The 13602-nt window shown below is 38.4% G+C and overlaps 1 long non-coding RNA gene across 1 annotated transcript; it reads left to right on the top strand.

Moving 5' to 3' along the window:
- The first annotated feature begins 458 nt into the window (after nucleotides 1-458).
- LOC124858430 lies at nucleotides 459-11304 on the top strand. Its single transcript, XR_007035837.1, has 3 exons — nucleotides 459-2749; nucleotides 4927-5496; nucleotides 10608-11304. It is a non-coding gene; the product is annotated as an uncharacterized LOC124858430 (long non-coding RNA).
- The last annotated feature ends 2298 nt before the right edge of the window (nucleotides 11305-13602 follow it).

Below are 13602 nucleotides of genomic sequence, written 5' to 3'. Positions count from 1 at the left end.
CACTCCCAGCAACACGTTCAGTTAATGTATACTCTAACAGTTTTGCAGAGTAATAACAATCAGAACCACTGAGACCTGGTTTAATTTGGCCTATACATAAATTCAATCGGAGAGTTTAATGAAATAGGCTCTGCCTCACCTTTGATGATTAATTATGGGTGCCCTGGTCTCAGAGGTTTCCGTCTGTCACACTCTCTCTTTGTCCAAATTCCCTGGTTCAGCCGCGAATCACGTCGGGGTCACCAATTGTTGAAGCACCCCCCCAAGGGGTGTTCTGCGTGTTCGTTTATTCACCGTAAGTTGAAAGAATTCACAAGACATTAGAATAAATCACACGGAGACAGCTGTATGTTATTCAAGTACCTAGCCAGGGGAAGCTCTCTGTCATGTGATCTGACCACACACCGAGACGACTTCAGAGCTTCTCACTGGGCACCTGGCTTTTATTAAAACCTGTTTACAGTTTTTTCACACATATGGTTACGTACACACATTTTCCTGCCTACCATATTAGGACATGTTCCTGTCTCCCAGCACCTGCACTCTGCTTTTCTGCTGATATGAGAAGGGAGTGCTTGGCCCGTTAATCTTTTCACATCCTTTCCTACTCCTACAGTTCTTCATTATTTTTCTGCTTCACTACACTCAAGGCCAAGTTTGTGCAACAACACTTCTGCAAGCCACAATGTCTTATACTAACACAGGTTATACATTTTATTTCCCACACTGTTTATGAACATAATAATAATTAATGCACACACATAATATATGTCCACACATAGTAGTTAATTCCTTTGTGTTTAGGTTCTTAGTTTATTCTTGTGATTTTTGGATTTTGATCCATTTCTCTCCCCTTTTTCCCATAGGTTTGTAGTTTTATTGTGTCTAGTTCACCTTCCCCCAGTCTGCCTGTTTGCTCTCCTCTATAGCTGTTCCTAATCCCCTGAAAAACTCACCTGCATTTAATGTCATTCTCCACTCTCACCACAGTATATAAGCTCACCGGTTTTCATTATTATAACAACAATTACTTTGCCTGAGCTCCATGTCCTGTTTTCCTTATGTAAGATCTGTAAGTTATCTTTTTTATTTATTAAACATCCACCAAGCTCATCCCATGACATGCTTTAATCAGGTGATACCACAGCACTTTTCTTAATTCTGCCTAAGAAAGCTTGTTCACTGCAATTGGTTTAGAGGGTGAGAAGAAAGAATTATTAAGCTCACACAAATGGTGACAACATCAAATAACTTTGCAAATAACCATTCACATAACCAGAATATAAATTGTAAACGTACATTCCACTTTTGTAACAGTCTGAATACAAACTATAAAAAAGGCTATTTATTCTTGCCTAACACTAACATCAGTCAACCTAACTGGCCTTGGCTGGTTCACCAGTTAACTAAAAGAAGGCATTCAAACAAAAACAGGATTTGGAAAAATTGTAGTGGAACTAATAGAACTTGCCCTTTAAGAAATAGTCTGTCCACTGGGTTTAATGTACTGTTGTGAATGGTTGATGCAATGAGGTGACACATATCACCAAAAACAGCACTTTATGAGCAGATTTTACTTTATGGTTCTTGTTTGTTATTATGTTTCACACACTGGCTGGGGCAATAAAAAAAAACATGGATAAATGTGAAGCTGCTGCTACACACAACACTGAATGAAGAAGCACAGACACACCCTTTGTAAGCTTAAAGACAGAGTTGAGGTTGTCCATGGGATTAAAACTATGGTTGTTTTTATTTCAAATGGTTTAAATAGTTTAACTTCAGTAGTTGTTTGCTATAAAAAAATAATGATCAGCCTTTCTGAAGCTAACCAAAAGTGAATAGCAGTTTGTATGTTTTCCAGTTACATTGTTGATGAATCTTATCCTTTAATAGCATGAGACCTGTTTTTCTTGCTTAAACAACAATTACACATGTTCGATCATGACAGCACAATGTACCTTGTCACAGTAAGCAACAGCTGGCACAGCATCAACAAATATCTAAGTAGCAGGTAACTCGCACAGGAGACACGCTCATGTAGCACCTCACAGCTGGATGCTGATTGCATAAATTACACACAACTGTCACCACAAAATCCTAGCTTGCACTCTGCCAACAATTTAACAAATCCTTAGTTTTCTTTTTTCACATTTTGGCAGAACTGGTTTATATAAACACCAATTTCTGGGCTAAAATGATTAAATGACATTTTCATATGACGAATGCTCTTTGAAATTTGAAATCATTTGTACAGATTAGGTCTTTTTTTTTTGTCTCGTGAGGACCCATATTGATAATTCAGGCCTATGAATATTCCTATACTTTAAAAATAACTGACCTCCCATCGGGGTCACTTACATGTAAATATATTAACTGCAGGCTCATTAACTAACCCTTAAAACTGACTGGTTAAACTGATTTACACTGCATCCGCTCCGCTCAGGTACGAACACTTGAGTAAATACGTACCAATTATAGTCAATGAGAGCATTTACACTGACTCCGTGGAGCAGTGCGGAGTGGCGGCATGCAAAAAACGAAAAGTAAAGCAGTCTTAACTGGTTTGACTTCCACAGAATGAGTTGTTTTGAACTAACTTCCGCATTTATCACTTGCTTTTATTGCACGATCGGCACATGCTTCTTGGAGCACCTCTGGACTTTGCAGCGGACTGAAGAAGAGTGGAGCGGAGCAGAGCGGATGTAATGTAAATCCAGGGTAACGCTTCTCTTGTAACATCCTGCAGGTAAGACTCCAAAAGAACAGCACAGATGTATTTGGTTTATCTGACTTAATATTTTGTCATATAATTTGCTCAAACAGAATCAATATGTTTATCTTAAAATGAGTGAATGCTGCAAAGTCAACGACAATGCAAGCAATTGTCCACTGTCTCTACATGCTCATCCAGGATGGGTGAATGCTGTAAGTTATTGAATCTGTTGTGTTTCCTTAGCCTGGAAACCTTTTAGCCAATTTAAATGATAAACTGAATTTGACTGCATTATTTGATAATTAGGATCAATGTACAGGTCCTTCTCAAAATATTAGCATATTGTGATAAAGTTCATTATTTTCCATAATGTAATGATGAAAATTTAACATTCATATATTTTAGATTCATTGCACACTAACTGAAATATTTCAGGTCTTTTATTGTCTTAATACGGATGATTTTGGCATACAGCTCATGAAAACCCAAAATTCCTATCTCACATAATTAGCATATCATTAAAAGGGTCTCTAAACGAGCTATGAACCTAATCATCTGAATCAACGAGTTAACTCTAAACACCTGCAAAAGATTCCTGAGGCCTTTAAAACTCCCAGCCTGGTTCATCACTCAAAACCCCAATCATGGGTAAGACTGCCGACCTGACTGCTGTCCAGAAGGCCACTATTGACACCCTCAAGCAAGAGGGTAAGACACAGAAATAAATTTCTGAATGAATAGGCTGTTCCCAGAGTGCTGTATCAAGGCACCTCAGTGGGAAGTCTGTGGGAAGGAAAAAGTGTGGCAGAAAACGCTGCACAACGAGAAGAGGTGACCGGACCCTGAGGAAAATTGTGGAGAAGGGCCGATTCCAGACCTTGGGGGACCTGCAGAAGCAGTGGACTGAGTCTGGAGTAGAAACATCCAGAGCCACCGTGCACAGGAGTGTGCAGGAAATGGGCTACAGGTGCCGCATTCCCCAGGTCAAGCCACTTTTGAACCAGAAACAGCGGCAGAAGCGCCTGACCTGGGCTACAGAGAAGCAGCACTGGACTGTTGCTCAGTGGTCCAAAGTACTTTTTTCGGATGAAAGCAAATTCTGCATGTCATTCGGAAATCAAGGTGCCAGAGTCTGGATGAAGACTGGGGAGAAGGAAATGCCAAAATGCCAGAAGTCCAGTGTCAAGTATCCACAGTCAGTGATGGTCTGGGGTGCCGTGTCAGCTGCTGGTGTTGGTCCACTGTGTTTTATCAAGGGCAGGGTCAATGCAGCTAGCTATCACGAGATTTTGGAGCACTTCATGCTTCCATCTGCTGAAAAGCTTTATGGAGATGAAAATTTCATTTTTCAGCACAACCTGGCACCTGCTCATAGTGCCAAAACCACTGGTAAATGGTTTACTGACCATGGTATCACTGTGCTCAATTGGCCTGCCAACTCTCCTGACCTGAACCCCATAGAGAATCTGTGGGACATTGTGAAGAGAACGTTGAGAGACTCAAGACCCAACACTCTGGATGAGCTAAAGGCCGCTATCGAAGCATCCTGGGCCTCCATAAGACCTCAGCAGTGCCACAGGCTGATTGCTTCCATGCCACGCTGCATTGAAGCAGTCATTTCCGCAAAAGGATTCCCGACCAAGTACTGAGTGCATAACTGTACATGATTATTTGAAGGTTGACGTTTTTTGTATTAAAAACACTTTTCTTTTATTGGTCGGATGAAATATGCTAATTTTGTGAGATAGGAATTTTGGGTTTTCATGAGCTGTATGCCACAATCATCCGTATTAAGACAATAAAAGACCTGAAATATTTCAGTTAGTGTGCAATGAATCTAAAATATATAAATGTTAAATTTTCATCATTACATTATGGAAAATAATTAACTTTATCACAATATGCTAATATTTTGAGAAGGACCTGTACAGGCCCATGCACAGAAACAAACACTCAAAATGTGGAAACCTTGATGTTTATGGAATTGTGTTTAGATGAATTAAGAATTATTAAGTCAACATTCTATGTTTTTATTGCAAATCTAAGACGAGATATGTTTGCCATTTCTCAGTGAATCTTATCACTTGGAGATGATGCTTTAAATAGCTGTTTTTGTTTATTAATTAAAAAAAGAAAACTTGCAATAACCAATATCTTTCAGTATGTCTGTATGGTGTCAAATCATTTGAACAATTTTTTTTTTTTCTCAGGAATGTGTGACCTGAAGAATCTCCTTTCCATTAGCAAGGACGGGCCAAATGTGAACTTTAAGTTTCTGAATGACTTCCAGCGAGAACATGCTGAACTTCATGGAGGACGGCAGCTAATTTCTTTTGGAAGCTGTGGACTCCATACTCTACACAACTCACTCAAAACTGGCTTCTCCATATGGAATCTTGAGAAACTATTAAGAGCAACGCACTTTGTTTTTCACAACATTCCTGCAAGAAGAGAGGACTACACTAAACTTACTGGCTTGTCTCTGTTTCCACTCCCATTCTGTGGACACAGATGGGTGGAAAATCTGGCTGTTACAGAGAGAGCCATTGAGGTCTGGCCAAAGCTAAGAGTATGTAGTGGCAGTCCACAGAAAAGAACTCCCGAACCCTGGAACCTCATCTTTTGATAATGTTGAAGCAGTGCATAAAGATCCCCTGATCTTAGCCAAACTTCATTTTTTCATGTCGATATGCAGAACTTTCTGCCCATTCTTGACCAAGTACCAGACGGACGAGCCTGTCCTGCCATTCCTATGCAAAGACTTGACCGAACTGATGATGGTAATGGTCTCAATTTTTGTTTAATTTGCATGGCTATTTTTAAATGAATAACTATGTTGGGTGGAATTCAAAGCTGATTAACAGGATGTTAAATAAATAGATAAATCTGTTTTTCAATTTACAGAGTCTGGCAAGACGTTTCATCAAAAGGGAGTTACTCCAAGACATCACCCCCTTGTTGTAAATATGAATCTGAGAATATTATTTCATATTTAATATTAATATTTTAATATTAATATTAATATTTTAATATTTGATCAAATAATATTTCGGTCTGTTAAGGATTGTCCTGTGAATACCAGCCCAATAAGGCGATGGTATTAGGACAGAATAGAAAGGTGTGAGACGAGCTCTGGCATTATTGAACAGCATAAACTCTGCACATATATGGAATGAATTTACACAATTTCTTAAAATACAAGAATTTATTAACAAAAATAAGTCAACTCAAAGTCAAACATATTTCAATCAACAAACTTTACTATGCTAAAACAATTCAACTAAACTACCAAGCAGAATGAAAGATTAATGAAGACTAAGGGGCTATGTACAATATCAACAAGTTGATTAAAGATGATTGGAAATCATGACCAAAAAGATGCAACATTACCATGCAATGTTTATGTTTGAGAACCAAGGATTATCTTGAAGAATCTGGAAGTTAAGTTAAGTTACTCTTGGAACTAACTTAGGCAATAATCAGCAAACGTTATACCACCCTTCACAATGCAAGATCAGATAAAATATTATTTGAATAAAATAATGTTTTAAATAATGATCTACTGAATAAAACCAACCTTCTGGATGACCATTTCACATCGGTGTCTAATTAGCTGCCTTTAGTTATTGAAATAATATTCGAAGAAAGATTATAAAAGGGATATTTTGGAAAAGAGCCAAATCTTTCTGGAGAAATGGGCTGCCACGTGTTCTTACCAGCTAGCCGTTGGGCTAACAAAAGAACCTAATAGCTTAGCACCAGAATCAACACATACCTTTAAAATACCAGGTTAATAAAAGGGTTAAAATGCATAAGCGCGGATGGCGTGTTATGAGCAATGTACTCGGCTTGTAGAAACAGCTTCTCTGCTGGGGATCTCTTCGACACAGTTTTGCTTCTGCGGAGCTTCGGAGAGAAAATGTAAGCAACTCTTACACCTTAATTTCCCTGCTTATGAATGAAAATACCGGATACACAGACAGTATTTCATTCTACTTAACTTTGCATATGATCGGTGATCATATTGCTTCCTTGGATCCAGTTGAATTTATGTCTTTTTGCCAGCAAAAGACATTCGCGCACTGGGCCTCTCCTGAACCGTCCTCCTCGAAGGCCGTGTGGAAAGAGACAGACTTGTGGAAAGGTGGGGCTTATATGCGGGCAGTGTCATCGTGAGAAGTCCTCTGCTACCCCCCTTTCCCCTTCGGAATTGTGCTTTTATTTGGATAATGGCACCACAGGAAGTCCGCAGTTATCCCCTTTTCTGGCTGTGCCAGAAGATGGTTAATGCACTTTATTTTGAAAAGTTCCAGGAATGTCCGTACCAGAGTTTTAGTGTTGAAATCCATGTCTGTAGGTCCCAACACCCTTTAAACTGACCAAACTTGACCCTGATGAGCAGAAGAACTGTGTCAGTGCATGTCATGCTGACATTGGCTTGGGTGCCGAGTCTGTCCTGAAGGTACTTTTGTTTTAAACGTATTAATTTCTCTTTGTGTCTGTTGTTGCCACGTAGAGGGCTGCAAAATTGATTTTCACAGTTGTATGAAGGCAACAATATTAATGACAATAAGAAATCTATTCTATTACAAAAAAAAATACAACCACCTGCATTCATTCCCCATACATTGCTCTTGCTGTATGCTGTCCCTCTTTGATAGGCCCAGAGCAAACCAAGTAACAGAGTAGGTGAACTCTCAACCCTGGAGTTTAGAAGGGACTGCATAACAGTCCTCTCCAGAATCCTGAAGAAAATCCAAGAAAAGAGCCCATTGAAATATCCTGCTGTCAAGAAGATTGCGTTCTTGGACCCCTCCAACATAACGAGACCCAGAATGGTGCAGGGGAAAGTTGAAGTCACTCGTGCAAAGATTCCTGCAAGACAGGCAGTTGACAGGTGTTGGGACCCACAGCCATGGATTTCAACATTAAACTCCGGTACGAACTCTTCTGGAACTTTTCAAAATAAATTGCATTAACCTTCTTCTGGCACAGCCAGGAAACGGGATAACTGCGGACTTCCTGTGACACCACTACCCAAATAAAAGCACAGCTGTTGCTACTTCCGCTCTCTTCCACACCGGTGTTCATCGGGATAGGAGGGGGACACAGCGCGCTATGGTCTTTTGCTGGCAAAAAGACATAAACTCTTCAAACTGGATCCAAGAGTGTCATACGATCATCGATCATGTGCAAAGATAAGTACGAATGAAATACTGTCTGTGTATCTGGTATTTTCATTCATGAACGGGGAAATTAAGGTGTGAGAGTTGCTTACCTTTTCTCTCCGAGACCTGCCAAAACTGTGTCGCAGAGAAATCCCCAGTAGAGAAGCTGTTTCTACAAGCCGAGTCTGAAGGAAGGACAACGGCCTGCATCACCGTGTTTATGGTAATGAACAGCTGGTAGACGGACAGAACGAGCCGTCTTTCAAGCCACAGCTCCGGAGGTCAGGTTAGTTGAAAGCTAACCGCTTGTTGACTGTGGACGTTTCTTCAAACTTCGCCCTTGGACAACGTTTCCTCACCATGGTTCATGAGGTTAGGTGTTTTGGGCAGAGACAGATTTAGAATGAAATGATCTAAACATTTTTCATTTTATGAAGTTTTGTTTGTGTGAAACTCGGCTATCTTAGTGCTAGCAGGCTATCTGCAGCACACGTGCCCTGTTTGTGTTCTTTGTATGTTTTAAAGTTAAGACAAACTTTATTTAAAGGGTGATTTTAAACAGAACATTGATCATAACGCGCCGTCTGTGCTTATGCTTTTTAACCCTTTTATTAATGGTATTTTAAAGGTATGTGTTGATTCTGGTGCTAAGCTATTAGCTTCTTTTGTTAGCTCAACTGCTAACTGGTAAGAACATGTGCTTGCTACTAAAGAGTATTTAACAGAAACTTTGTTAGTTTTCAAGCTAGTGAATAATAGTCCCTAAACATCATTTACTAGATTTGATAACTAAGTAAACACCATTAAGCCCCATTTCTCCAGAAAGATTTGGCTCTTTTTCAAAATACTCCCTTAATAATATTTCTTCAAATATTATTTCAATAAATAAAGGCAGCTAATTAGACACCGTTGAGAAATGGTCATCCAGAAGGTTGGTTTTATTCAGCAGATCATTATTTAAAACATTATTTTATTAAAATAATATTTTATCTGATCTTGTATTGTGAGTGGTTGTCTAAACGTTTGCTGATTATTGCCTAAGTTGATTCCAAGACTAATTTAACTTCACTTCCAGATCCTTCAAGATAATCCTTGGTTCTCAAACATAAACATTGCATGGTTATGTTGCATCACTCTTTTGGTCATGGTTTTCAATCATCCTTAATCAACTTGTTTATATTGTCCATAGCCCATTAGTCTTCCTTATTCTTTAATTCTGCTTGGTAGTTTAGTTGGATTTTTTTTGCATAGTAAAGAGTTTAATTGAAATATGTTTGACTTTGAGTTGGCTTATTTGTGTTAATAAATTCTTGTATTTTAAGAAATTGTGTCAATTCATTCCATATATGTGCAGAGTTTACAGTGTTCAATAATGTCAGAGCTCGTCTGACACCTTTCTATTTTGTCCTAATACCATCGCCTTACTGGGCTGGTATTCACAGGACTTAACAGACCGAAATATTATTTGATAAAATATTTAAATATTAATATTAAATATTAAATAATATTCTCAGATTAATAATCACAACAACATTGTTATTCACAATTTATGTTGATTACATAAACTTTGTTTTGTTAAGAAGTATAGCGTGATAATCTTAGCGGGTAGGTATGTTAAGGATAGCTTCAAAATCAAGGTTTAGCACTACTTTATGTTAGTATGAATAAACTGTATTCTCACTGCACTTGACTCTTAATAGGAGTTGTAGCTATTTTTTTTTTTTTTTTGGAGGGCTGCACAGTGGCACAGTTGTTAGCACTGTTGCCTTGCAGCAAGAAGGTCCTGGGTTTGATTCCCGTCTGGGGGTCTTTCGGCGTGGAGTTTGCATGTTCTCCCCGTGCATGCATGGGTTCTCACAGGGTACTCCGGCTTCCTCCCACAGTCCAAAGACATGCCTGTCAGGTTAATTGGTCTCTCTAAATTGCCCTTAGGTGCATGAATGAGTGCGTGCATGGTTGTTTGTGTGTTGCCTTGCGATGGACTGGCGACCTGTCCAGGGTGTACCCCGCCTCTCGTCCATAGACCGCTGGAGATAGGCACCATCTTCCCCACGACCCACTATGGAATAAGCGGTAGAAAATGACTGACTGATTGGCTTTTTTTGAGTAGTTTTTTTTTTTTTATGTGCATGCTAGTAAACTGACCCTGGTCTCACTTTACTAACATCTGAAGTTGTTTGGCTGAAAACAGCCACTAAATTTAAACTGCAGTAAAAACATATTGGGGGTCAATATTTTTTCCAAATGGTTTTATATAAATCTGATCAATCTCAGTTCTGATCAAAACGTTTAATTTGTAAATTGAATAAATACGTTTTCTCTAACTCTTTAAATGTCAGTTTCCTGACATCTAATATTTTCCATTTATTTTAGTGGCTGTTCTCAGCCACAAATACTCCAGATGGTAGTAAATGTGTCCACAGTGTATTATTGAACTAATAAAGATTTTGAAATTATATTTTCGCAAAGTTTGTAAAGATAAAGCTTGTTACAAAGAAACAGGTAATAGAGTTAAAGTTGTAGCCAAATGAAGAGGAAATCCTGACCCTTAGGGTTATTGAAGAGTATAAGATTGTCTGAAGAAATTAAGGAGTTAATAGATTTTACATTATTTAATCAAACTCAAATTTTACGAACATTAGTATGCTGTATCAATGTGACATGTATATATTAGCAATTTTTACATTGTAATTTAATGTCTTATTTTTGTTTGTCCATCTCAGGTGATGCTCTTGTGCAGCAGTTTGACAGCTTTCTCTCTCAGCATGGCAACAGCCAGGAATTTCTCTCCTTCAAACCCATGGATCAGCGGCTTGATGGTTTTCTTCATCAAACTCTCGACCAGACTTATCCTGAGTTGCAGAGTTTTTTTTAATGCCTGCTGCTCTTATCTCATGGCCAACCTACAGTGGAGAGAGGCTTCTCTGTCAACAAGAAAGTCCCTGCAACATAACTGAGCAAACTGTTGAGGCCCAGAGACTAGTCTTTGACCAGGTCAGAGCTTGTGGGGTTGTTCTCAAAGTGCCACTCACTAAAGAACTACTGGCTTCTGTAGCCTCAGCCAGGACAAAATACAGGATGTACCTCGATGAAGAGAGGAGGAAGCGAGAGGGTGCAATGCGTGGACTTAAAAGAAAAGCAGTGGAGGAAGATCTGGAAGCACTGAGAAAGAAAAAAAGCTGTGTTGACAGAGGTGTGCACCAGCCTTCAGAAGGACGCTGATGAACTTGCTGAGAAAGCTGAAAACAAAGCAGGCAAACTCATGGCTCAAATGATTACCAAATCAAATACTCTGAGGAGGAGACACAAGGAGAAATGCCTTGAACTCAAAAACGTTGAGACAGAGTTGCAGCAAAAAGGAAATGAACTAAAACTTATGCAGTATTAAGCATACACAATTATTAAAGATTATAATTTTTAAACGGTTACAATTGTTTCTGTGTGTGTCTACATATATACATTATATGCACAGTTGGACATGGGCATTAACATAGTTAAAAATAGCATTAAAAATTGTATTAAAAAGCATTAAACTAGATTTGCTTATACCTGCAGAAACCCTGAACTAACTAAACACAACTAAAGATCATTTACCCAGAAAGGTTGTTGGTCCTCATTCAAAATAATGTTTTCGCAAATATTATTTTTACATTTCTTTAATAATATTTCCTTAAATATTATTTTTACTAAATGTGATAACTAATTAAACACCATTTTAAGACCCATTTATCCAAAAAGGTTTGGTTCTTATTCAAAATAATATTTCCTTAAATATTAATTTAATAAATAAAGACAGCTAATTAAACACCGTTGAGAAGTAGTCATCCAGAAGGTTGGTTTTATTTAGCAAATCATTCTTTAAAATTTTATTTCATTAAAATAATGTTATATCTGTCATGGTTTTATGGATAGATTTGACCCACATGCAGAAAACAATCAGGAGACCAAATGATGTTTACAAAGGTTTATTTTACAGGGAACAGGTATTGGCAGTGGAGCTGGAAGACAACTGCAAAGGTAAGTAAATGGTAAATGGACTGAACTTATATAGCGCTTTTCCAGTCATACAGACCGCTCAAAGCGCTTTACATTAGTGCCACATTCACCCAATCGCACTCACACATTCATACACCGATATGCAAATCGGTAGGCAACTTGAGGTTAAGTGCCTTGCCCAGGGGCACATCAACCTATGGCAGGAGGATGCTGGAATCAAACCCACAACCTTCTGATTGCAAGACAACTACTCTTCCTACTGAGCCACAGTCGCCTGTAGACACGGTAAGGATATATAAAGTCAGGAAATGATGAATATAACAAAATGACAAAATCTCCGTCGGATTGGCCGCCAGCAGTTCCTTAGGAAGCAAAGTGTTGGTAAGTCGAATACAATCCTCGTGGTTAGGAAACCCTTTCTCCAGTAGCAAAACATCCAGGTAGATTAGGATTCTTTAAAGGTTATGTCTGGTATAGTAATCCAGTTTGCAAGAGGCAAATACAAAATTACCAAAAGGTACAAAGACAAACGTAGACAAACTATGGCTGGAGTCAATACCACTGAGGGCAACACTCTGGCGCTGAACTGCTGGCGGCAACCATTTTATATACCCTCCAGGGATGATTAATGGGACATGGAACACCTGCCACCACTCCTGACGACCCCAGAGCCACCTAGAGGCCAAGCACAGAGCAACAACAACAACAACAGCACACAGATCCAATATGGATCAGAGACTGTCTGCACTAATCATCACAGGTAATTTGATTTTTCTTATTCTTTTATATGTGACCAGCTATTTCATTTTTCTTGTTTGTTTTAACTTGTGCAGTTTTCCTTTTTGTCTGAAGCTTCTACACATGGTTTGGGAGGTCATAGATGTGTAATAAGATTTTTTCTGACATATTTTGCATGTAATTTACAGCCATCTGGTTAACAGGCATTTTGTCAGGCTATAAACTGAACATTCTGTCAGAGAATATTGTTGCATTAATTGTGGCTTGTTTGTTTATTTGGATCCCCATTAGCTGGGGTTACCTGTAGCTACTTTTCCTGGGGTCCTCTCACACAGATTACATAAATACACATAAAACACAATAGGCAAAAAAATAAACAAAAAAATAAACAAGTAAAAAGTCAAAGGTCAAAATCAAATCTAAAAATAAATCTATGCTGTTGTAAGCCATACTACATACAGATCAAAAACGTGTATACACATGTGACATACAATTACTTAATATTCAATTTGAGATATTGTAGGATAGGTTAAACAATTTAAGGAAAATCTAACAAAAATAAACACAGCTCAGACAAAAAATAAAAATGAAACAATTAAATGTGGCTTACTGAACATAAGATCTCTCTTCAAATACTTTGTTAGTTAGTGACCTGATTTGTGACAATCAGATTGATTTATTTTGCCTCACAGAAACATGGCTGCAGGAAGAGGATTATGTTACTATAAATGAGTCAACTCCTACTAATTATTTAAATTTTCACATTCCTTGAAATACTGGGCAAGGAGGAGTAGCAACCATCTTTCAGTCTGATTTATTGACTAGTCCCAGACCAATCAATAGCTACAACTCTTTTGAATTTTTAATCCTTAGTTTTCCTCATCCAATTTGCAAAGCACTAAAACCACTTCTGTTTGTTGTTTTGTACTGTCCACCAGGCCCTACTCTCCATTTTTAGATCAGTTTTCAGACCTTTTATCTGAT

The sequence above is a fragment of the Girardinichthys multiradiatus genome, chromosome 2, assembly GCF_021462225.1.
Source record: "Girardinichthys multiradiatus isolate DD_20200921_A chromosome 2, DD_fGirMul_XY1, whole genome shotgun sequence".
NCBI classification, from domain to species: Eukaryota; Metazoa; Chordata; class Actinopteri; order Cyprinodontiformes; family Goodeidae; genus Girardinichthys; species Girardinichthys multiradiatus.
The sequence above is the reverse complement of the archived record's forward strand: the minus strand, read 5'-3'. Positions and strand labels throughout refer to the sequence as shown.